Here is a 26,922-nt window from a genome sequence, read left to right on the forward strand (position 1 = left end):
AATATAAGAATCTAAGTAGCAGACAAGTTCTTCCTGTGCAGTTGGAAAAGTAACTTCCACCTTAGAAGCACTTATCCATTTCAAAAGATGACCTTATGAATTACGTCAATGTTGCATCAATTGTGTAGGACTCATGCTCAGTAGGAGAGAAAACTGATTATGTGAACAAACCTAGTCATGCTGGGCCTTCTCTGTTTGTTTCCCACTCTCCTCTCCATCCTTCCCACCTGCTCTGTGCTCTAGGAGGCTGACCTCTGCTAAATGAATTCCTTCCTCACTCTCTGGGGTTTGATTCAGCCATGAAATGTCTTTGCAGGGCCCAGTGAATGGGAGGAAGTTGGGTTGGACTGTGTGCTTCCCCTCCCTGTTGCCTGCTGGACGGAGAGTTGGCAGTGGCTGCATTCTTCCCAGGAGACAGCAATTTGTCTTCACCTTCGGCTTGCTCCCACTCTGTCCCCAGCCTCTCCCCCTCCCATTTTCCCCAGTAACTCCACACTCCCTTTACACCTTCTGCCAAAGAAAAACCTGAGACCAAGGCTTGGGTGCAGGTGATCTATTTTGGAACTCAGCTTAGAGAAGAAGAATGAGGGACAGGAAGAGTGAACACCAGGGAGACTCAAAGCCAACAAGGATGAATTACTGAGTTAACCATTGCTGTTGTCAATGGGTGCTTAATTCCTCAGAATATTCTGCAGAATCTTATGAAATACACCTCAGACAGTCTGCTGGGGAGGAAGACGAGGAATGTGCACCAGTCGCTTTCCACCCCTTATTCTTTAAGAGAAGCGCAACCCCACTGACTCACCCACATTTCCAGGTTGCACATGCCAGAAGGCCAGGCAGGGTCCCATAGGCATTGGCATCCCCGCATCAGGGAGGGCCCAGGGCAGGACCTGAAGGCACCATGGAGCAGGCCATTGGCAGCAGCCCTGATGGTACAGCTCCGACAAGGGGAAGGGCAGGAGGATTGGGGAAAATGGAGCCCTGCCACTGTTACTGGGGAAAGCTTCACTGCCCCTAGTTTGTTTGACTTTTTCCTTAACCCTGACACTCATGGAAACAGTTCCTTCTTTAAACTCTCCTCGAGTTCCCCATTCGATGGGGTATCTATTTCGCGTTAAATCCTGCCTGCTTTAGTAGCATTCTGTATCTTTTCAACTATTCCTTCAAGACTCTTCCTGTCTTTTCCTCATTATTCTCTATCCCCAAACAATAACACTTCATGGTTTTATGGTTCCCTCTTTTACCAGGTTGGAGAGGGTCCCCTGAGAATTCATGTTCTTTCCAGAATCTCGGAATGTTACCTTATTTGAAAATGGAGTTATTGCAGATGCAGCTAGTTAAGATGAGGTCATCCTGCAGTAGGATGAGCCTTTAATAAAATACAACCTACAACCAGTGTCCTTACAAGAAGAGAAGAGACACAGAGACAGAGATACAAGGAAAACAGCTGGCCAAGACAAAGGCAGAGACTGGAGAGCGGCCTCTACAATCCAAGGAAAACCAAAGATTGCCAGCAACTCCCAGAAGCAGCTCCCAGAAGCTAGAACAAAGGCATAGAACAGACTCTTTCAAAATGTCCAGAAGGAACCAACCCTCCTACATCTTGATTTCAGACTTCTGGCCTCTAGGACTATGAAAGAATAAATGTCTGTTGTTTTAAGCCACCCAGTTTGCTGTCATTTGTTATGACAGCCCTGGGAACCGCGTATACCTCCCCATCAAGGCCTTCCTTCCAAGTCTCACGGAAGCCTGACAAAGACCCATGTTTCATTTTCTCTCAACCCATCAAAAACCCATTATCTGTCATGGGTTTATCCTTCAGAGTCACAGCCTTTGACAGGTGACAGTGGGTGAATAGACTGTCCTTGGTAATGCTTTAAGCAGCTAACTTGGTGAATAGGAACACGATATATCTCTTTCTCTTCCAAAAACTGAACTCTAAGAAAACAACGACAATGTATCTCTTCTGATTAAACTCTGCTTAAGGAAGCTCTTCAAGAGCCCTTAATGGCCAGGTAATGGAGAGTGATTTGGGGAGCTCCTCAGAGCACACACTGCAGGCCACGTGCTGCCCTTACATTCTTAGCTTGAATGAGGATCTCAGCCAGGATGGAGTCATTCTGGAAATCTAAATGCCTGCCCACCTGTTAGACATCCCAGCAGGAACTACACAGGAACCAGGACTGTAGCAATGCAACCCATGGAGAGATAAAATCCCAGATCAGCCAGCCCGGTAGGCAAACAGAAACCACACTGGACGGGAACTGTTTTCCCATAAGCATAATCACCTCTTGATATGCATTTGTTGATCATTCTCCACCTTTGTTTCTCCCTCACCTTCCTTTGAACCACTTTTTGCCACAAATTAACTCTACCCAAGGAAAAAAAAGTCAAGAACCAAAATATGCAGCTTGTTTCTCTGGGGTTTTTTGCTTTAATATAGTTCTCTAGATGATATACTTTATCAGGCTAACATGAGGCTTTACATGTTATGGGTGTTTTGTTTGTTTCTTATTATCATCTGCAAATGGCAGAGAGTGGAGCTGACCTTCAGTACCTCCCTGCTAGGCTGCTCTGCCACCACCAAGCATGGACTTTGAAGATGAGCACACCCAGGCTGACTCTAGCTCTCCTATTAACTGATGACCCAGAGTAAGTGAATGAGAGCCTGTTTTCTCACCCATGAACTGGGAATAAGAATGCCTCATTATAGCTGGTTGTGAGACTTAAACACGTGATTGTACTTATGGCCCCATGCAGAGTGGCAGGTATTTGGTAAAAGTTAAGAATCCCTTCTAAGAACAACTGCTTCTTTAAGTTCCATTTTAAATCTTACTTTGCCTGGTCATGTTAACTGCAAGGTGTCTCAGCCTCTTTTGGCATTAGTTGTGCAGCAACCATTTATATACTTATTTAATTGGTTTTCTGTTTTGTTTCCCCAACTTTAAGCTGAGACCACAAGTATACACCACCACGTCTGGCTAATTTTTTGCTTTGTGTGTGTGTGTGTGTATGTGTGTGTGTGTGTGTGTGTGGAGATGGTGTTTTACCATGTTGCCCAGGCTGGTCTCAAACTCCTGCACTCAAGCAATCCACCTGTCTCAGCCCCCGCAAAGTGCTGGAACTACAGGTATGAGCCACTGTGCCCAGCCTGAAAAATATTAATAATAACATTCATGAGGCCATTCTGTGTGTCAGACATCATGCTAAGCACTTCAACAGGGATGTTGTTAACCCTGACAACAACCGAGTTAGGATATTAACCTCATTTTAGGAATCTAAAGGGTAAACCTTACTTTAGACAACTAGTGAGTGGCAGAACAAGAATTCACAAGTATGTCTGTATCAATTCTAGCATCAGCTCTCTTAAACAGAATGATGTCAGGTACATAGTAAGAACTCTAAAGTAATCTTTAAAAAAAAAAAGAAGCCAAGCACAGTGGCTCACGCCTGTAATCCCAACACTTTGGGAGGCCAAGGCACCTGAGGTCAGGAGTTTGAGACCAGCCAGGTCAATGTGGTAAAATCCTGTGTCTACTAAACACACACACACACACACACACACACACACACACACACACACAAATTAGCCAGGTATGGTGGTGCATACCTATAATCCCAGCTACTCGGGAGACTGAAGCAGGAGAATCACTTGAACCCAGGAGGCGGAGGTAGCAGTGAGCTGAGATAGTGCAACTACTGTACTCCTGCCTAGGTGACAGAGTGAGACCAGGTCTCAAAAAAAAAAAAAAAAAAAAAAGAGAGAAGGGTAGGGGGTGTCTCGCTATGTTGCCCAGGCTGGTGTTGAACTCCTGGTCTCAAGCGATCCTCCTGCCTCAGCCTCCCAAAGCACTGGAATTATAGGCATAAGCCACCATACCTGGCCAGAACTCAATAGTAATCTTTAAAAATTATGAACAGATCTTGATCTATCAGATACCAAAGAAGACATAAATACGCATTTAATGACAAAGCTTATTTGAAAAAGACATGTATTAAAATCAAATTTATCCCATGATTATTTTTTAAATGTATTCTTCTTTTTCTTTTTTTCTATTAAATTATCTCCAGTTAGGCTTATCCCTGCTACTCTACCAAAATCACACTTACTAAAATGATTCAAGACCACCAAAGTACTAATTCAGTGGTCACTTCGCAGTGAGTCCTCTTCTTTTTCTTGGTCTCTCTGCAGAGCCAGATGTGGGCATTCAAGCCTTCTTTGAACTTTCTTCACTTTACTTCCAGCACACCAACGTCTGCTGGGTTTCCTCCTGTCTCACCAGACAGTTCCTTGGCTGGCTCCTCTTCTCGTAGGCCTGTTATAGTTGGTGTGATCCTGGACGCAACCCTTGGCCTCTTCTGTACCTACACTCACCTACTGAATGATCTCATCCAGTGTCATGGCTTTAAACACAGTACAGTCTGTTCTGCTGTCATATAACATAGTGTTTGTAAAAACAAAAATAAAAAAAAACACAACTCTATGCCATGCAAATACACACAGTAACAACCAAAGGTCTTATGCAAAAAATGTGATTGGGGCACAAAACACTTAAAAATGTCAGCAACTGACTGGGCATGGTGGTTCCCACCTGTAATCCCAGTACTTTGGGAGGCTGGGGTGGGCAGATCGCTTGAGCTCAGAAGTTCAAGACCAGCCTGGGCAACATGGTGAATTCCTGACTCTACAAAAAAAAAAAAAAAAATGCAGAAAATTAGCCAGGTGTGGTGGCATGCCCCTGGAGTCCCAACTACTCAGGAGGCTGAGATTGCAGAATCACCTGAGTCTGGGATGTCGAAGCTATAGTGAGCTGTGATTGAGTCATTGCACTCCGGCCTGGGTGAAGGAGAGAGATCTTATCTCAAAATTTTTTTTAAAAAAGAGGAGATAAGCTGATAAAAAGAATGGCACAGTTTCATACATATTAAATGGTTAAAAAATGAATAAATACTACAATAAATCTCATACTCTACCTTGACAAAGACCAGAAGTTTGCTTGGGAAGGATTGTAGCTTATGAGTTAGTATAAAGTGGTGGAAGGAAAGTTTTCTGAAATCAGTGGGGAGGTTACACCAACAGACATGAATAGGTGTAGCTTGTAACAGGGTGAACTGACGTTAGCTGGTGGATGTTTGAGGTGTGCTTGTGTGAATAGTTTGAGTTTTCCTATACAGTTTGGTTCACCTGAGTGCAGTTTTTTATGCATTCACTTAATATTTCTTCCAGAATCAATAGCACATATGCAAATGCAAAATTTGCATTACGTTTAAATTGTTCTTGAATACATTTATCTGTATTAGATCTTCAAAGACTGTTTCTGAATAAAGTCACATTCACAGGTACCTGGGCTTAAGATTTTAATATATGTTTTTGGGGGACATTTCAATCCATAACATAAAATGTGTCCCCACATTTCTAGAAGTCCCACCTAATGTCTCACAAGGATCATTTTTTACCCTTTTATTGACAACTATCCACAGTAAAAAAGACTCTCTGCCTCATCTCCCAGCACATGCACACACACATGCACACACACACGCACACACACACGCACACACACATGCACACACACACGCACACACACGCACACACACGCGCACACACACGTGCACACACATGCACACACATGCGCACATGCACACACATGCACACACGCATGCACACACACGCACACATGCACACACATGCACACACACGTGCACGCACACACACGTGCACACACGCGCACACATGCACCCCACACACGCACGCACACACACCCACACACACATGCACACACACACACGCACACACACACATGAGCACACACACACACGCACACAGACAACCGAAATGTTTCACAAAACTTACTTTGTGTGTTGCAATCAGATATTTTTTATTCTACTTGATCTACCATTAAAAAGAAAAAGTGCCTGCTCATTGATTTTATGACCCACTGATGATTTATGACCTATGTTTTGAAAAACAGCACTCTAGAATAAGGAAAAAAGCTCCTATCTTTAAGATTAGGTTAGGTTTTAAAAGACTGTTCCTGACTGTATTTATTTGTAAGTAAAAAGCGTGTGATTATTGTTGATTACATTGCACAAGATACAATTTGATTTGCTGTGTGATAGATTTTCAGTCTTCAAAATTCTTTTCGCTGTTTTAAGGTTCATTCCATTTGCATTTCCAGCAGGTTTTCTCTCTCTCTCTGTCTCTCCCACTTTATTATATTATCTCACATTTTGGTCACTTCATAATCATTAACCTCTTCTTACCCACTGCTCCATCACTTACCAGACTTGACTGGGTTAATAGTGCTTATTAGTGTGTCCATGTCATCATGAATGTAGGAATGGGCAGGAAGCTAAGGGTCAATGGCTAAATGAACACTTGACTTTCACCATCTGTCATCCTGCAGATTTGAAAGTGGAGGTGCTTCTGTACTTTCAGCCGCTGCGTGGTCTTTGTGGCCTTGGTGGTTTTTACCCTCACTCCTCTTGCAGCCCCTTTGCCTAGAGGGCTGTTATTAAGGAGTATAAACCTTGTCAGTGGGTAGCAGGTGCCAGCTCCTGCCTCTAGTGTTGCTTCTCACTCTGCCCCCGAGGTTGCGTTGTGCCAGCCAAGGCCCTGAGGCCACTCTGCTAAAATGGGAAAAGTTCTCCCCATCCTAGCCCTGCTCCCAACTCAACTGGATAATTCCAAAGAAATACAACTCTGTGATATTTCACGCTGCTCAGATATTTCATGGGAGATCAATCCTCCTTCAATGCTAATTTTGGAAAAGAGCATATTGCAAGTTTAGAGAATGTGCCCCTGTCACATCACATATTCATTGCAAAGTTAGAACCTAAACTCATGTTCCTAATGTTCCTGGGAGCTTTTCCATAAGCTATAATGACTCTTCACCTATTTCACAATATTGCTAAAGGCAGGTCCCGTTCATCTTCAAATAAACTGGGATGAGTAAAACTATTCACGAAATACTTACAATTTGCTGAAGATACTCAAGTCCTCAATTTGTTACAAATCTTAGCCAAGTTGTGATCTTTCTTTTCTCACAATTCTCTTGGCATTTTTTTCCTAGCATCTTCTCCCCTACCACAGCCCCCCGCCTCCAATAGAGCTCACATTTCTCACATTTGAAATGAGAAATCTGAGCTTAGATCTCTCTGGTAGAACAATAAGAACTAACATTTTCCCTCTAGACTAAAATTCTCACCTCTCATAGTTTTACTCTTTCTGAAATTCAGCTCTGTGAGAATTGATGTATCCATTTAATGTGGTTTGCTTTTTCATCCTAAAGACAATGTTTACATTGATGGTGCTTTGCAAAATCTTTGTAAATCTGGATAGTACTTTGCAGAATTCATATATATCTTTAAAATATTAAATATATATGAATATCTCTCGTGTGTTCATACTATAAATGGGGCTAAAATACTTGAAATTACAAAATTTTTCATGTGTTTCCTAGTATTACAGGAATTACATTGGGAACAGTTTTTGTAATTTAATTAACATGTTTTAGACAGAATTGTAGACTTTCTCTGATGATCAAAGCTTTTGTCAAGACTGGCTGACAACTGGACCTCACTCTCTCTTATGTTCTCTTTTATTTTCCTGGCTCTCACTTAAGCATCTCAAATTCTTCATAATTATACATGAATGCTGTTAACTACTCAGCCTTCTGACCTACTGTAAATGTCTCCAGAAGTCAGAATATGTGCATAGTCCTCTACTGAGTCTGCAGTCAATGCTTTCTGGAAGCTGGCTGCTGTTTGGGGGAACAGTAGAAGTTAAGGAGTTTCCCTATAATTTGCACCCCTGACTGCACCATTCAATTCTTTTGGAAAGCCCCTCTCAGGGAAGCATTTTATACTTTAAAAACAAAGGTTTTTGTTTCTGCAGTGATACAGAACCTTGACATTTCAAAACTGAAAGGAACAAAAGTCAACGACCCAAGGAAAAACAATGATGAGAGAATAAGTAAACCAAGTCTAGTGTAAACAAAGGCAGAAAAATATATTTTATTACAAAAATAAAGTTTTTAAGACGAGTAGGGGTTGGGTTAAACATAAAAGTGGGAAATTTTTTCTTTTTTAAATACTTGGCAGTGTTTCCTAGACCAGCCTGCATTGGCCAACAATTTATTTCTGGTTCTTTGAAGTTACTGATTTGACTCAAGTAGAGGTTTTTCCATTAATATCTAAAAATTATCTATTAGTAAGTCTAAAAAGTACTAAATAATAGAATCAAGTCATTATCCATTAAAATATTATCAGTATTTATTCCCGCTATTGTCAGACCTACATGTCATCTCTGTGGGATGAAGCATTTATGATTATGTTAGGTAACTTTTAAAAATGCTATATTTATTCAGCTGCAAGTAACAGAGAAGCTAAGTACAGGGTTAGAATAGATATGAGTTTGCTTATTCTCTCACAACAGGAAGTTTCTTGGGTAGTTGCTAGAGTTGGTTTAGTTACTCAATAATGGCAGGGCCAATGTCCCTGTAATTCCCTGGGCTTGGCCTTTCTCTCATTATTATCAGATAGTTGCTGAAGCTCCAACAATCAGGCCTGTGTCCACAAAAGGAAAGATGTGCGTCTTCTTTAATGATGAAAGCAAAGTTTTCAAAAACTCTCCAACAGATTTTCACTTCCATCTCATTGGTTAGAGCTGTGTCAATTAGCCACTCCAAGGAAGGATGGACTTTTAAGTAGAGGAAATAGAGAGAGAAGAAGGTTAAAAATGGTTGCTGAATCAGCCAACTCACAACGTCTGTCAGAGTTTTTTTCTGGACATTTCTGACACACGATATTATGTAAATAATCCTGGGAATAATTAATTGATGATTCTAAGTCACCTAACTTCAAAATGTCAGTGTTAGTCTTTAGATTTTACTGAAGATGAGAAATAAAATGAAATTTTAAAAGTGTCAGTGGCAGACAGAATAAAGGACCCCCAATTATGTCCACATCCTAATCCTTAAAACCCATGATCTTGATATGAAGAGATGGGGAGATGATCCTGGATGACCTAAGTGGACCCAATATCATTGCAAGTTTTCTTAGAAGAGGGAAGCAAGAGTATTAAAGTCACAGAAGGAAATGTCATGACAAAAGCTGAGACCAAAGAGAGAGAAAAATGTTTGAAGACACTACACTGCTGACTTTGAAGATGGAGAAAGGAGCGAGGAACCAAGGAATGCTGCAGCCTCTAGAAGCTAGAAAAGGTAAGGAGGTGGAGTCTTCCCCAGAGCCTCCGAAAGGAAAGTAGCCCTGTCTGCTACCTCGATTTCAGGACTTCTGACCTCCAGAACTGTAAGATAATAAATGTGTGCTATTTCAATCTAGTATGTTTATGGTATATTTTACCATACCAGTAGGAAACTAATACAGTAGCCCAGATCAGATTAGAATGAAAGCTTCAAATTGCTCTTGAAAAGTAAAAATTAATGCCTTATAAGGCTATGACTACAACCCCCACAAATTATTTCCTGTGGGCCTGCAAAATAGCAATAATAATTGCTAACACATATTAAATCCTTACCATGTTCCTGGAAAATACCAACTGCATTGTAGGCGTTTAATTCCATCCTTACAACAGCCCTGTGAGGTCCATAGTAATAGTATCACCCATTTTTCTCAGCACAGATAAATAGACTACCAGGGAACAGGGACCTGAGGACTGGGGGCGTGGCACATGAACAGCGGCAGCACCCATGGGCCGCAGGGCTGGCATGGGCTGGCAGATGGCTGGTAAGAGGTATCTGTGATAAGTGGGAACCCAAGAGATTGTGTGAGACACAGAGAGTCACTTAGAGGACTCTCCTCACTGTGTTTGTGGACACTGGAAAGAACCTGACCAAAGGCTGGAATTGCATCTGAACCAGCGAAAGGAGTAATGAACTGTGCAGAGAGTTCTTTGTGTTTGCCCTGCACTCGGAGTAGACCAAGGCTGATATTCACAGAGGCAATGTAAGTCTGACACAGATAACCCAGTCTAAGGCCATACCACCCTGAACATGCCCGATCTTGTCTGATAAAGACAACCCAAATAACTTCTCAATTGTAGAGGAAAGTGCCAATGCAATAGAAGACAAAGTTATTCCAGTCTTCCAAAAGTGATGTTTGAATCCTGATAAGTTAATACAAACAAACAGAAAAGCATACAGCAGCCCTTGCCTTGCATGGTTCTGATACAAATGAGTTTCAGTTAACACAGCACTGTGCAAAGGCTGCCTGTATTAAATTCTCAAAGGAGCAAAAGTAATGCAGAAAATTACTCTGCAAGGACTCAAATGTCAAAAATATATTATATGCTACTGTCTTGAATCCTGTATTTATCAAAGATAAGTACTTTAATTGTGCACTGAAAATATATACAATAAAGTAAAAGCAACTCTTTAAAACTTAATGTTATTTATAAGCAAGCTTCAAAATTTCCAACTTACTATCATTTTATTTGGTATTTGGTTTAGAAATGTTCCAAAACTTATGGGACAATGTAAGTTTAAAAATAGTGGTTGTTGCAAGTATGGATAAAAATAACTAAAGAACACCAATAACTTCATTATATTACATGTACAAACATAAGCATCAAAGTGAAAGTAAATGAATCAGGACGCTTTATATTATCAGAAGGAACATGATCTCAAAGGGACATTTAAGTTCATTGTTTAGCCTGCCTTACTGTATTTGGTTTGTGTGAAAAAGGAAAAAAACAAATGAAACAAAAAATACCTCCCCTCAAAGTCCTTCCCTTTCTGTGTCTAAGTAGGATTAAGAACCATTCCAAAATTTCATCGTTGAGCCATGTTAAAAAAAAAAAAGGTCCTAAAATAACCACTGTTGTGTCCCTTGAGGGAAGAATTCTAATGTCATCAAGCTGATTTTTAGATCCTGATGGGGGAAAAAGAAAGTGTGTCTCATTCCCGGGAATAAAAGGAGATACATAAACAAGGAAATTGCATGACGAGCTGTTGAGGTTCAAAAAATAAATCAGATGAGGTGTCATGCAGGCTGTCTCCATGACTTAGGGAGGATTTTTTGAGATCTTAGTATTTCAGACTCTTCTTACATCATTCTCCTTTGTCCTAAAAGATGACAGTCCTGGACGTTACTTCCTGTAGACGTAAGGGTGGCTGAGAGGAATGAGGCATAACCGCCTCCATGTCCCTGTTTCCTCCCATTTCCATTACATATTCAGACTGTGACCATCGCTTCCAGGACCCACTGCTATTTCTGGTGGTGCCTCAGACCTAGCACAATGGGTAGACCAGAATTAAACAAAAGCTTTTCCACTTGACACGTTTCTTTGTCATTTCCAACTCTTGTCATCTCCATTGTGTGGCTTCCAATTGTGCTGAGGACGCACTGGAAACATCTCTCCTTCCTGCCCATTTTCAGAATATCGCAGTGGCAGCCCTTTCTTGATGATGTTAAATTTAGCACAAGAATTTTAGGCACACATTTGAAAGGATTAATAAACTCTAAACAAAACCATACACATCAGAAGTGATTACCATGCACCCACCAACACTGCCTAACAGTATCTCTGTGTGCCTACTAAAACTGTTCCTATCTCATTGTTTTTGTCAGCCTTCAACATAGAGTCACCGTTTGTGAGGATAACTGTGTACTGTCCTGACTGTGGCCTCTGATAGAGTCACAAGTCATGGTTTTTGCATATTCTAGTGAACAGCATTTAATGAATGTATCATTTTAATATCCAACAATGATCCTTACCTCTTATAGCCGATTAAACTGCTCTACCAATAAACCATCATTTAATGAGTTTAATTCAATGTTCTCAGTAATAAACATTACAAAAGTAGTTTTAGCCGGGCGTGGCGGTGCACGCACACCTTTAGTCCCAGCTACACAGCAGGTTTCCGTGGAGGATGCCTTGAGCCCAGGACTTTGAGGGTGCAATGAGCTGGGATCATGCCACTATACTCCAGCCTGGGCAAGAGAGTGAGATACTGTCTCTAAAAAATGGAATTAGATGGATAGATTAGATAGATAGATAGATAGATAGATAGATAGATAGATAGATAGATAGATAGATAGTTTTTGCCACCAATAAATTCGGAAAATTGATTACAATTTGGAAGCCCATCTGTGAAGCAGTTTCAGCACACCTTTTGCTCCCACCTCTTGGGAGTTACATAATGGTACTGAATTTCCATATGCTTTTCCCAGCCTACTTCTATCTTCCATTAAGCCTAAATGTGAGGCAGAGGGAGATAGAGCTCAAAGCAAGCCCTTTGCCTTTGCACATATGGTGTCCCTTTTCACGAATATTCATTAGAGTCCCCTTGTGTATAATTCAGACGGAAATTCTTCTTTCTAGTCCCTTGTTTCACATTAGATCGAAGGGAAACAATCCATTGCTAGCTCAGAATTTGGCAGGAAGGCTGAAATGCCTTTCTTTTATTTTTTATTTTTGCAGTGATGGGGGTCTCAATATGTTGCCCTGACTGGTCTCAAGCTCCTGGCCTTAAATAATCCTCCTGTCTCGGCCTTTCAAAGTGCTGGGATTACAAGCATGAGCCACCATGCCCAACCCTGAGATGTCTTTGTTTTAAAATAAATTTTATTGTGTATATTTGAGGTTTGCAACGTGATGTTATGGGATATATAGAGATAGTAAGATAGTTATGATAGTGAAGCAAATTAACGTATCCCAGTGAGAGAAAGTAGTGCAGATGTTTTCCTCCTTGCCTGTCTTTGTCCATCCCTAGAGTGGTGGGACTCCAAGGCAAAGTTAGCTTGAATTCACCAGTGATAGTAGTGCTTGGAGAGAAATTTTCTCGTGATAATAAAGCTAAATTGTATTAAATATGTGTGTGCCAGACAATGATCTAAGCTCTCTGTACAAGTTAATTCGTGGAAACCTCACTACTGTATCCTCATAGAAGACTATTATTGTCTCCATGTTAAAGACCCAGCAGCTGAGACACAGAGAGGAGAGAGCATCTGCCAACAGAGTAAAGAATAAGCAGCAGCAGAAGGGATTATTACTAGGAGCCAGTCCTGACCATTCCTGGCATGGGGCAGGTATTTAAAGAACAGATACAGTTGCAGGCACTGAAGAGATCATTTTTCAGAGTAAGGACAATATTTGAAGAGGAAAGTCCAAGAATATTGAGGTTAGCAAACAGGAGTTGACGACAGTAACAGAAAGTCTGTGAGGAAGTGATCCTCCAGGTCTGTGCAGGCAGGAGGACAACCTGTATGTTGGGGGGCTCTTCAGCAGAGAGCAGGACCCAGCTGCGGGGTCACGGTCAGTTTCTGGGCATGGAATGTGAAAGCCCAAGTAGCCTGGGTCGTCCATGCAGCTACCGGAAGTGAAATTTGAAAACTGTAACCAAAAGAAAGCAAGCCATCAAAAAATGTAGTATCTGATGAGGACTGATCTAAGGAAGTGAGCGGCCAGTGATCCAACAGAAAAAGGAGGCCACAAGCGAAGAACAGCCCAGGAGGCATGCTGAACCTCATCTCCAGCGTGGTCCTGGCCACTGGGAGGCCAGCTGGGTTTCTACATTTTCTGGCCCAGTTATGGTCAGGTGGCCCAGCTTCAGGCCAGGAGGGGAAGAAGCAGCAGCCAAGGCCGACAGGAAACCTGAAACCTAAAAACTCCCCATGCCTTCCACATGTCAGAAAAGACAGGACTCAAGTGTCCAACACTAGCATTTCAACTCCATCTCAACTTGATACCAATCCTTGCACTTCCAGGCCAGGAGAAAATAGATTTGGAACTCAAATAATGTTAATGCTCCATTTTTAAAAAATGTGCAAAAACCAAAATCTGATGGGATGTCATCAAGAAAATCATGAAACAGCATTTGATCACATAGTCTGCCATCATCACAAATCACATTTTCAAGGAATATTCACTATCTAAGGAAATGCACATCACGTAAAGGTATGAAGAAAAGCAGGCTGACATGCCAGAATGTGCTCTGGATTTGCTGAGAGAAATCATGTTTCGGTATAATAAAGAAGATGTACAGACAGAATATAGCCCTGTTTTATATCATTAATAAATTGCCCTCATTCACGCAATATTGATGGTACTGTTACACCATAAGAATAGTCAAGATATGTGAGATAAAAAGTGTCCTTACTTTCATAAAATTTAATTCCTAAAAGCCTGTCACCTGATATATCTAGATACTTGAAAACTTAATCATGGTAATTTTTACCTCTTTTTAGTTAGCCTTTTAGCAACTTGGTTTACTTTTCTCCTTTTGGAACTAAATAAACATTGTAAAATTTAAAATTACTACATAGAGACTGAAATTGTTCATGTAAAATTTCCACATAGCAGATTAATACATATTGACCTTTACCTTTAATAGATACAGACAAAAGTAGTTAAATGTTTTTTGTTTTTGTTTTTGAGATGGAGTCTCACTCTGTTGCCCAGGCTAGAGTGCAGTGACGGCATCTCGGCTCACTGCAAGCTCAACCTCCCGGGTTCACGCCATTCTCCTGCTTCAGCCTCCCAATTAGCTGGGACTACAGGTGCCCGCCACCATGTCCGGCTAAATTTTTTTGTATTTTTAGTAGAGACGGGGTTTCACCATGTTAGCCAGGATGGTCTCGATCTCCCGACCTCATGATCTGCTCACCTTAGCCTCCCAAAGTGCTGGGAGTACAGGCGTGAGCCACCACGCCCAGCCGAAAGTAGTTAAATATTTTTGTTTAGTATTTATCTAACTGCCTGTGGGAAAAAAGAAAAACCTTTCTGAGCATAATTGTTTGGAAGTTTTGGATAGTGTAGACTTTCTATTAGCATAGACTGAGAACCAATCAAGTATAGGTAAATTTTAAGGGGTTGAGATTTCTTTGAAACCATAAAGAAGAGGCAGGGAACTGCTCACACTTCTGTTTTGTTTTGCATGGTATCCATTGCAAGTACCTTATGCATGAAATTAAATTGCTTGGGCTACAAGCACTAAAGAGTCACATTAGCAGTCCGCAGGCATTTGGTGGGAGAAGGGAGAGTTGTTGATGGTAGAGAGCTACTTTCTGATTTTCTTCAAGTCTAATGGAGGGGATAGGAGTGGTGTGGTTTAAATAGAAGAGTGGACTTCCGTGACAGAGTGCAGAGAAGCCAGCTCATCCCCTTTCCCACACTGCTGGTAAGAGGCAGGGCCGGAGATGCCAGGCCCCAGAGCCGTAGGAAACCTGGAAGAGGCAGGACAGGCTGATGGGTGAACAGGGTGGGGAGGGCACAGGGAGTGCACAGGATCTTCAGGGCGACCAAGGAAAGGAATGTGTGAACTGGTGCCAAGAAGCTGAGGATAAAAAAGGAAGAAGAAAGGAGAAGGGACTGGGTCAGCTGTAGGATAAGGAAGCGGGAGGAGGGGGCTCCTGGGCAGCCCTTGGTATGCCCTCCTAGTTTCATTCCATGCCTTGATGGGTAAGTCTTAGTTCCCCCATGGTCCCTCTGTTCTGTATTCTCAGGTGACCTCTCCCCTAAGAGATACAACAGCTAATTCAGGCACCTTCAGACAGCCGGGAGCCTGGGCTTCTGGGTGTCATCCACACACCCCAGGCAGGGATGGAGAGGTTGGGAAGATGCTGGGGAGTTCGTGGGTGTCTGAGGTCAAGGTATATGGAGGGAAGAGGTCTGTTGGTGGAGTCTACACTATTCCCCACTGCTCCAGGGTAATTCTCACCAGTGTTCAGATTTGCCCCATCAAGTAGAGATATAAAAATACAGCTAGTACATGAGGCCCTAGTCAGGAATACCTGCCCTCAATCCAGTCAACCCTATGTTCTCCCCATCTTCTCCTGATTCACCACAAGCTCTTCCCTCACTCCCATGATTGTCTTTAAGATGTTAAGGAGGACATCACTCGTGGCTACAGCAGTTCCAAATACAAAATTCATTTCTGGCTTATACTTCCAACCACCCCCCCATTACCCATACCCACTTTCAAAAAGGATCTGAGGTCTATAAGTTGATATTCTATATAAATTGAAATAGAAAATGAAAACCTAAGTGGAGAAAAGAGGAAGGAAATATACCAGTGGGTATAATTACTGTCACAGAGCAAGTCACAAAGAAATTGACTGAGGAAGCTGAAACTACTAAATACTCTTGTCTGTCTATATGTACTAACATCTCAGAGAAAATTCATTTTAATAGCACTAATTAACATCAATTTTACTGTATTCAGTTAAAATGCTGTAGTTATAAAGCAAAATAATCTTAAAGATTATAAAATAGGTTTATGTTGACAGCAGAAGACACCTGATACCAATAGCTGTATGAAAGCAATCACTTGGCAAAAGTCAAATGTGAAAGACAAACACAAGGATGCTTAACCACAAATGTGGAGTCTGAAAATCAAGCAAAGTGAAGCAGGTTGAATCACAGAAAAATGCGTGGATTTTAAAATCAGGTAAACCTTCTGAATTCAACTCAGCTTCCCATTCACTAGCTATGTCACATGACCTCTCTGTGGTTCAACTTATTCATACCCAAAGCTTGGAAAGTCTGTTGGGAGAAATAGCAATAGGCATCTAATGAATCTACTACAGTGCCTGGCACACAGGAGGCACTCATTAAATAGTATTTATTAATCAAGTCCCTATAATAATTCTGGCACTATTCTAGGTGCCAAAAGTAGAGTAATGAATGAAAGAAATCTTTGTCTTAATGAGGTTTATGCTTGATGGGAGCAAATAGCCAACAAGTAAGTGGTGAAAGAAGAAAGGGTGGGAGGAGGAAAGAAGGAAAGGAGGGAGAGGAGAGAGATCTGAAAGTGATATTCTACTGAAAAAATACAAGAGTAATAAGGTAGAGAGTATCTTGGGTCAAGGGCTAGTTCCTCTAGCTAAGCAGTTGGACTTCTCCAACTGCCTCCTCAGAAGGCCTCTCTTAGCAGATGACATTTTGTCTGAGTGCTGATTGATGGAAAGGAAGTCAGTATGGGTTAAGATCTTATGAACAAGCATTCCAGCCAGAGGGAGTGGCAAAGAGCAAAGGCCTTGGGACCGGAACAAATTTAGCATTTCCAGAGACAAAGAAAAGCCAATGAGGGACATGAGAGAAGTGTTATAAGTGACATGTTATGAGTGGCAGAGGAGGGTACAGGTTAGGTCCTAGGTGTTGGTGGAGTCAATTCAAGTAAGCCCTTCAGGGCCCTAATTGAGCTTAGATTTTATTTTAATTACGATGGGAAATGATGGGAGGGTTTTAAGCAGGAGAGTGATATGATGAAATGTAATCTTCAGAAAAACTATTCTGTGGCCTGTATGAAGAATGAAGGTGAGTTCTCATGGGTGGAGAAAGGTTGGAAGGATTGTACATGACAGTGTATATGTATATCACACTAAGCCCAGTGTCTGGGATGAGGATGACACTGAAAAAGCAGTAGCTGCTTTATTCACATTCTGCACTGATGGTACCTAACATTGAATACAGTAACAGAACACAGAGCCATGCTCCATTTAATTATGTGCCTTTCTCAATTTATCTACCATTTTGATGGTATCCATGCATCCATAAAGAACTGAAATCAATAACATCAGCTCACTGTTAGCTATAATTTAATCTTCTTTTGATGATGTGAAAATCAGGCTGTCATTATGTACATTGCCTTTCCCGTTCAGCTGAAGAGACTCAAAGCTGCTTAGCATAATTTTGAAGACTTGGAAGTTTACCGGAATTTAACCTAGCTCCCAAGAGTCATCCATCGCTCGTTCATTTAACAGACATTTTCACTCAACACCTACTAGGAACCAGGAACCGGTCTAGGTGTTAGGGAAACAGACAGGAACAAGACAGACAGGAGCCCCTTTTGAGTGAATTAACATTCTGTTGGGCAGAAATGAAAAGCAAAGAGTGTCTCAAGAAAGAAAGAGCGTGCTCCCCTAGAGAGAAGTGGGGGCAGCCACTTTAGACAGAGGCATCAGGAAGACTTCTGAAGAGGTGACATTTGGGCTGTGACTTAAATGACAAGAAGGAGCTAGTCGCAAGAAGAGCCTCAGGGGGAAGAGTCCAGATAGAAGGCAAATACAAAAATCCCAGGAGGGAATGACCTTGGTGAGTGAGGCCAGCGTGGCTGGAGTGGAGGGAAGGAGGGCATGGCGGCAGCAGAGACGGCCCAGGCAGGCGGGAGTCAGGGCAGGCAGGGTCCTGAAGGCCAGGCTGAAGAAACCGCCTCTCACAATAAGAGCAATAGGAGGCCACACGAGGGATTTTAGCCAAATAGGACCCAAGTTGGGGAAAGCCATTGGATCCTAAATTCAGACTTTTGATGTTCATTTAAATTCCCACCTCAGGCCTCCTAAAGGAAGAGTTATGCTCTGCAAACACATACAGCTGATCCTTATTATCTGTAGTAGTCACATTCTATACAGTCTCTTTGAGCACTGCATTAGCAAATACTGAGCCATTGCTCCCAGGAGATATGCAGGGTTAGGTTCTTGTGAGCCTCTGGTCACAACATTTCTGTCAATTAATTCCTATATGTATATATATAATCTTGTTTCATGTGTGTTTCTATTTAAAGTCACCTTATTTAATGTATTTTTCACTCATTAATATTGAACTCATGGCAAACTATGCTGTAACTCATGCCTGAACTAAGCTTCTCTAACACAGATATTTTCTGTTAGGCACATCACAGCCTTTTTGAGCTTAGGATCACTAGACAGTACTTTAGCACTATGCTCAGGGTCCATTTTAAATAGAAAAATCACCCACGGAAAAAAATGGAAAAAAAATGTGGCACTGAATAAACTGTGGAAAGGACACTTGTTGAGTTTTGGGGGGTTGAGGAGAGATGCAGGATGCATGAGCCCTGCCATCAGGGAGCTTCTAATCTATTACAAGAGGCAAAATTAACACAGTAAAATATCCACAAGACAATATAATTGAGTGGGTGAATGGGGTGAGGAAAGTGTTTTATATTACACTACATGTTCTTGGTGGCTTTTACCTTTTCTTTTTCCAGGTTTTTCAGGCATCAGTAGTACTTTCTACATGTACTTCTTTTAGGGTAGGGCAGATCAGCCTAAAACAAAGAAGTCCATTAAAAATGTGACTTAAATGCAGAGTAGAAACTATAATCTGAAAGCCAAAGAGTAGTTTTTTTTTGAGAACCTGTCTTTGTTCTGTGAACTAAATTGATTCCATGGAATTCTAAAAGCTGAGATTAATAAGACTGGATTACACGATTTATAATTCAAGTTTTGTGGATTGGACACGGAGCAGTAACCTCTACAGAGCAGTGAAGAGTGCCAGTTTATATATCTGCCTTCCTACCCACTATGGCAAGGAGTATTTCCCAGTGAACAAGAAGAGGAAATTTAGAGAGAATAAAATAGAATGCTTAATAAGAACAAGATAGCTAGTGACAAAATCTGTTCCCTCCTGTGGTCAAACCCTAGGTGGAGTGTGGTAAAGACACCCAGAAGTCCTTACTTAATAGTACTTTCTATGGCAGATCCCAAGAAGACAGCCAGTGTCTTAATCACCTCAGGTGCTATATGAGATACCATGACTGGTGGCTAAAACAACAAACATGTATTTCTCATAGTTCTAGAGGTTGGGAAGTCCAAAATCAAAGTGCCAGCAGATTCGGTGTCTAGTAAAGGCCCACTACCTGGCTCATAGGGAGTGCCTTCTAATGGCGTCCTCACATGGTGGGGAGAAGAAGCAAGCTATCTTAAGATTATTCTAAGAACATTAATCCCATTTATAAGGGCTCCATTCTCATGACCTCATCTAATCCTACTCACCTCCCAAAGTACCTCCACCTCCTAATACTATCACATTACAAGGTAGGGTTTCAACATATAAATTTTGGGAGACACAAGCATTCAGTTTCTAACAGAGTTCCATAGAAAAACATTTATTTTGAATGGCATTTGAATAACACGGCTCTCATTGAGAGAAGTGAGAGAGGTGGTGAGGCAGACCAGGCCTTGGCACAGCCTTGCAGAGCCATGTACATCACAGAATACTAAAGATAGGCAACAGAGAGTTTTCAGTCCTCAAGGAGAGGAATAGAAGAGCTGTAGGAGTGGGTGGGTCACGGGGAGTCTGGGAGAAGAGCAGGAGGACACAGACACATGGACTTCACTGTTGATCAGAGTTAGGCAGGGACTAGGGTCAGCAGCAGCAACTACCAGCCCACCATGTCAAAGACCAGGCAGCATGGAGACCCCTTTTGGGTGCCAGCCACAATTCCCCAAGGACCAGAGCATGACAACACAGTGGTCATCAATGGCAGAGGGCTATATGAGAACCCAGTTTACTTCTAAGCTCCCTGGATCATAAGGTCACTCTTGGGAAGAAGGAAGTGAGAACTCTGAATTTCACAGAATCCTTACTAAAAGAGGCAACATTTTAAACCAGAAGTAGAGTTATCTGCTTTTTTGTTTTGTGTTGTTGTTGTTGTTGTTTTTGTTGTTGTTGTTTTGAACCAGGCAGACTCCCTCTGTCCCACAGGCTGGAGTGCAGTGGTGTGATCTCGGCTCACTGCAACCTCTGCCTCCTGGGTTCAAGTGATCCTCCTGCCTCAGCCTCCCAAGTAGCTGAGACAACAGGCGTGAGCCACCAGGCCCAACTAATTTTTGTAGTTTTTGTAGAGACAGGGTCTCTCCATGTTGCCCAGGCTGGTCTCAAACTCCTGAGTTCAAGCTGTCCTCCTGCCTTGACCTCCCAAAGTGCTGGGAATATAGGCATGAGCCACTGTGCCCAGACCAGAAGTAGAGTTGTCTTAAAATAGAAAAATTAAAAGCTTTAGACTATTAGTAAAAATGGAGTCTACAACTGGAGCTGAGCCGAGTCCAATTACAGAAAAATTTTAAATGTTATGTTTTTCACATCGGACTGTGACTATAAATTTTGAACTTGCTTCATGTGCTACACTGTGGTGCACCACTCAAAAGCCCCAGAGCATTGCAAAGTTGAGGGAAATGAGTGAAGCCAGGAATGGACAGGGATGGCTGGGTTGGGCCCAACCAGAAGAGAGGAGGGCAAGACCCTGGATCAGGGCAATGGCTGAGTTGCATAAGCAGAAACACTGGGAGAGACAGACAGTTGGGATCCTCAGGGTGCAGCCGTGAAGTATAAAATTACCTGCCTTGGGAATTGTAAGCACTGTAGTAGAAAAGTTAGCAGATTTGCCTATTCAAAAAATCCCTGATTAGAGGGCAATGGCCATGAGGTCTGAGCCCACCGCCTTCCAACAACACCATCAGTTGAATAGACTGAGGGTGTTCTACACACTGGACCCAAGCAGGCCAATCAGCAGCCCTTTCCAGGGAATTTGGAATTCGGACACAGGGGCTCCGGTTCGTCAACTCTCAAAGCTTAGCATACCCAAGACACTTATGAGATTCCATGCTCCACCACTGTATCTTCAGGATTGGAGCTGAAAGATCTTTGATCTTCAAAATGTGTCTGGTATAGCAGGTTTAGAGCCCAGGAATCAGTATTTCGACTCGTATCCCTGGTGAATCTAAAACAGGAAGGCCATGGATCACCATCTGAGAAATAGGCTTCTGGACTGGGGGTTCCCTAGGCTAAGTTGGACATTTTTGGTCCTATAACTGGTGATGCAGAAGAAAGAAGCCTGTAGAAAGGCAAGTATACAGCAGACATACAGAGAAAAGTCATGAGGTCCCGGGACCTGGGCTCACCAATCACACTTTCCTGGCCCTTCTCCTTTGCCTCCCCTATTCTGATGGAGATTAGAAATAATAAGCATTTTTCAGTCTCTTTTGAAGCCAAGAGGTCAGGTAATGTATTTTTGGCCAATGAGAGGTATGTGGAAGTTGGCTTCATTGTGAGAGGGCATTTTGGGAGAGCATTTGCTTTCCTGATTGAAGGGTAGATATGCGGAGAGCTGCCCACTTCTATCCTTCTACCTGCATGAAGCTTGAGGCTGCAACCATCATTTTTAATCCACGAAGCAATAAATGCAAACAGCCAACACACTAAGGCTGCGGAGTGAGAAGAAAGGCCTCAAGCGACAGACTCAATGCCCCCACTCTTGCTTGTGGCCCATGCATAGACTATCCTTAAATTTTCAGTGGCTTATAGGAAGAGAGCTTATATACATTTTAAAAATCTGTGTAGTCAGGAACATGAGAACAAAACTGTGGGTGAGCACATTCTAGCGGGATGATTAGGTCGAAAGAACTGAGCGCAAAGGGGCCACCTGTTCAATAACCAGTACAAAAGCGATCCCAGCAGGGCCATTTTGAGAAAATTAATTAGAGAGCTAATTGCCCAGCTAAGAAACAGAATCCTCTAGATTTTTCTACAAATTATAATGAAGTCTCAGCAACTCCAATTATCCTACAGAATGTGTCACTGTGGTATAGTTATAGTTCAAACCAACGTAAAGACACCTAATCTCAAAAACATAAAGTCAATAGGAAAGGCAGATAAAAATCCTATTAGAAAACCAGAGAAGATGATCACAGAAGGACCTCGGCCTATGACCAGCAGCTTACGTTTGCGTCACCTTAACCTGGGCAACCAGACCTCAGGGCCCGACTGAGTTAACTGGTCAACAAATGCAGAACGTGCAACCTTACAACCTGATTGGAAACTATTTTATACATGGGATGGTACAATTACTAAAATCTTAGGAAGGAGATTTATTAAAACCTAGGAAAATAGAAAATATTATTAAGAAACAGGCCAAGTACAATGGCTCACACCTGTAATTCCAGCACTTTGGGAGACCCAGGCAGGTAGATTGTTCGAGCCCAGGGGTTTGAGATCAGCCTGGGCAACATGGTGAGACCCCTTCTGCAGAAAAATTTAAAAGTTAGTCAGGTGTGGTGGCATATGTCTGTGGTCCCAGCTACTCAGGAGGCTGAGGCGGGAGGATCCCTTGAGCTTGGGAGGTCCAGGCTGCACTGAGCCATGATCATGCCACTGCACTCCAACCTAAAGAAGAAGATTAAGAAACAAAGTCAAATCTATCATATTAAAAAAAATTTTTTTTTGTACAAATGGGGTCTCACTATGTTGCTCAGGCTGGTCCTGAACTCCTGGGTCCCAGTGATCCTCCTGCCTCAGCCTCCCAAAGTGCTGGGATTACAGACTTGAGCCACCATCTCACTTTTTTAACCAGAAATGATGTGCAGGTATTTAAACAGTTTTGTAACCATAGTGATGTCTTATGTTGTTTTGCCTGCTGCTTAAGGTATTAGAGAGTTTCCTGTGTCTGCTATAACAATTACCACAAACTTGGTAGCTTAAGACAACAGAAATTTATTCTCTCATAGTTCTGGAGAAGGAGAGTCTGAAATCAAGGCTGAGCTGCCTCCAAAAGCTTTGGGAAAGAATTCATTCCTTTCTAGTGACAATGGCATTCCTTGACTTGTGGCCTCATCCCTCTGATCTCTGCCTCTGTGGTCATGTGGCCGCCTCATCTTCTGTGTGTCCATCTAATCTCCCTCTGTCTCCTCCTATAAGGACACTTGGAATTGGAATTAAGGTCCACTCAGATAATCCAGGGTAATCTCCCCAAGTCCAGATCCTTAATTACATCAGCAAAGACCCTTTTTTCTCATTAGGTAAAATGTACAGATCATAGGGATTAGGATCTGGCATCTTTCAGTGGCTACAAATCAGCTTCCTACAGACAATGCCTAAGAAACTCTGATATACTTGATTTGTGATTTAATTTTCTATTTAAATGTTTTTATATTTATAATTGATGTATGCATATTTAGGGAATTATGTTTTTGATTTATTATTTAGACAAGAAGTATGTGAATTTTTAGAGGAAGTCTGTTTTTAAAACAATTTTAAAATAAATTCATAATATTACTAAATTAGACTTTAAACAAAGGACGTGGTAGTAAATATTCTTTTCCACACAAAATCTCCTGGAAACCTAATGAATCTATAACATACTTTACTTGAAGTCTTCCTTCACTTGCTCTGTGTGTGTGTGTGTGTGTCTGAGTTCCAGTGATCCCCAGTGGAATAGAGAATATTTCTCATTTCCACTCTAGAAGACGAGGACAAAATTGGACTCTTGCAAAAGGCAAACTTAGATGAGTGCACCCACCTACTTATTCCATTACTGATGAGAGTTAGGATGACAGGGTGAGTAATGAACAGGCAGTCAACACCCTGGGTCATCCACAGCCCACGGCAACTGCACACACACAGCCTCTGCAGGACTTCAGAGCTCACAGGTTAACTGCTGTTTGCCTCATAATGACTCTTGTGTCTTGTGCTGGTGGATTTGGGTTCCTTTAGCAACCGGTGATAGGGCTGCTATAGAATGCTTTGTTTTGTTTCTTTTCCCTGAATAGGCTAAATGTGTCCTAGGTTTTAAAGCTACTTTTTGAAGAGAGACGTTTGCTGAGATGCGTTTTTACAATACACTCTATTCCATGAGGCACATGATGGAGTTCAAGGATTGCTCATCATTATCCAGTTGGACACCAGGACAGGAAACTTCTGGAAAACAGCTTTACTGCAGGGCATCTGCTCCTTCCATCAACATATTACCTTCTTAAGGTAATTCCTTTCCTGGCCACTGGTACTTCTTTTCCTCTAAAAATCTCCCATCCTTCTCCTGAAAGATTTCTGCATGCCTGAGCAGATAGATGACCCCACTACACAGGATTTGCATACATTGCATGATGTGGGGCTCTCCAAGAAAGTGGTCATTGATAAAGTCTCAGAGACCTTTAAAATGTCTTTCATCTCCCCAGCATGCCATACTTTTGGTTATCTTGTGTCTGCAGAAACCACTTCCACCACTGAAGGAGATGTTTCCTCTGGTTCTCTTTCAATTTGCTCTGTGGTCAAAATATTGGACAAAGGCCGTATTTTATGCTGCTCCTCTTTCCTTTCTGAGATCTAGTCTACTGAATATAATGCCCAGGCCATTGATTCATTCATGGTCATTCATTCTATAGGTTCTGGCAAGCACTATGGAGTATTACTAATTATGCTATGTATATATAGTTTTGATGTTCAGGATATGTTATAAATAAGAACTCAGTCACTTTCCTTAACAGGTAATCAGTCCCACATGCCTGGCCCTGTGTTTTTTGCAACTTAGGAAATTAGAGGGAGGTAGCTTAAGTAACTTATCTTGGATCACGAAGAGGCATCATGTGTCAGAGAAGAAGTATGTTATTTTATGATGAGTAGATCAAGTATAAATCATTTCAAACTTGAAACACTTGAATAAAGCTAAACTGGTATGGTTTTTGAGTCACTAAAATAACATTTCCTGAATGCTTTGAGAGCTTCTTTGGATGCCTTCCACTAGACTATCAATGAGCCCCAATCCCATTAAGACTTTGAGAATAAGTGAAGTTACTAGAGGATTACATGGCTCCTGGAATTTTTTGTGTTTTTTCAGTGATGTGTTGATGGATATGAGTCAAAAAGTAGATAGGAGTATTCTATAAAATTGAGGGAAATTAGAAAAGAGATTGGTTAATGATCCAGACAATTCTAACTGGGAAGGCTGTAAAATTTGCTTTTCTTAATCAGATCGATGCTTTTTAATGTTGTATCCAGCACCTTAAGGAAAATAACTATAGAAAATTGGAGGGGATGTCCAGAAATAGCACAGAGATTTGGAAGTCTACAAAGAATTTCAAGTTCCTGTTCAAAGATTACATTTAAACACACCTTGATGAGCTTAGTCACTTGAGTGAATTGGCATTGCAGGTGTTTGTCTTCCGTCCAACCGTGGGCTTCCTCTGTGGGAATTTCTTTTTGTGAAGCTGAGATGGTATATAAGAAATCTCCAAAGTTAAAGCGAAGGGTAGTGACTAACTTGAAATTCCTTAATGGGGAAATTTCACAAAGGTCCCACCAAGGGCGGAAAATAATGAGTCTTAAAGTTTTGGGAACTGATCATATAAGCACATAAAATAAAGAAACAGGGTGGGAAAATTCATTTCCCAGAGAGTCCTGGAAGCAAGAAGACCAAGTCTTCCCAAAGCTGTGTCACCAATAAATCCCCACAGATTGGACCCATTTTTCCCCAGAAAACATGACAGAAGCTCACATGGAAATCCACATTGTGTCTAAAGTGCATTTTAAAATAATATTTTTAGATGAAAATAAGATTTAAAATATTTATATGGTTGAACACACATGCACACATCTGTACAGATATCCATACAGAATATAGTATAAAGAACATAAAATTAAGAATCAAGACACTCGGGTTGAGAACAATCTATACCTCTCTCCCTTTGGAAATTCCCTGAACTTCAGTTTTCTATTTGTAAAATAATAATAGGATAGGGTCAGGCGCGGTGACCCATGCCTATAATCCCAGCACTTTGGTAGGCCAAGACAGGCAGATCACCTGAGGTCAGGAATTCGAGACCAGCCTGGCAAAACCCCATCTCTACTAAAAATGCAAAAATTAGCTGGGTATGGTGGCATGCACCTATAGTCCCAGCTACTTGGGAGGCTGAAGCAGGAGAATTGCTTGAACCCAGGAGGTGGAGGTTGCAGTGAGCTGATATTCTGCCATTGCACTCCAGCCTGGGTGACAGAGTGAGACTCTGTCTCAAAATAATAATAATAATAATAATAATAGGATAATTGTATTTTCCTTACCTAAGTTGTTGTGAAGCTCAAATGAGGAAATAAATGTGAAAGTACTTTTAAAATTGTAAACAATTCTTCAAATGTAACTTATTATTATATCCCTTATTATAAGCAAACTCAATATAATGGAAAAACCACCTATATTCCCTGATGCTCTGGCCATACCTATGAGACACAGGACATGAAAATCAAGTCCAAGTGTGGAGCTAACAATAAGAGGATGGGGATAAAGGACTCGACTGTGAGACACCTCCTCATTTTACTGTCTTTGCTGGACACCGTAGAGTAAGGCAGAAGTCATAGCTGATTGTCTACTATTCCTCAACTTATTCCACCAG

The sequence above is a fragment of the Macaca fascicularis genome, chromosome 4 (assembly GCF_037993035.2).
Source record: "Macaca fascicularis isolate 582-1 chromosome 4, T2T-MFA8v1.1".
NCBI classification, from domain to species: Eukaryota; Metazoa; Chordata; class Mammalia; order Primates; family Cercopithecidae; genus Macaca; species Macaca fascicularis.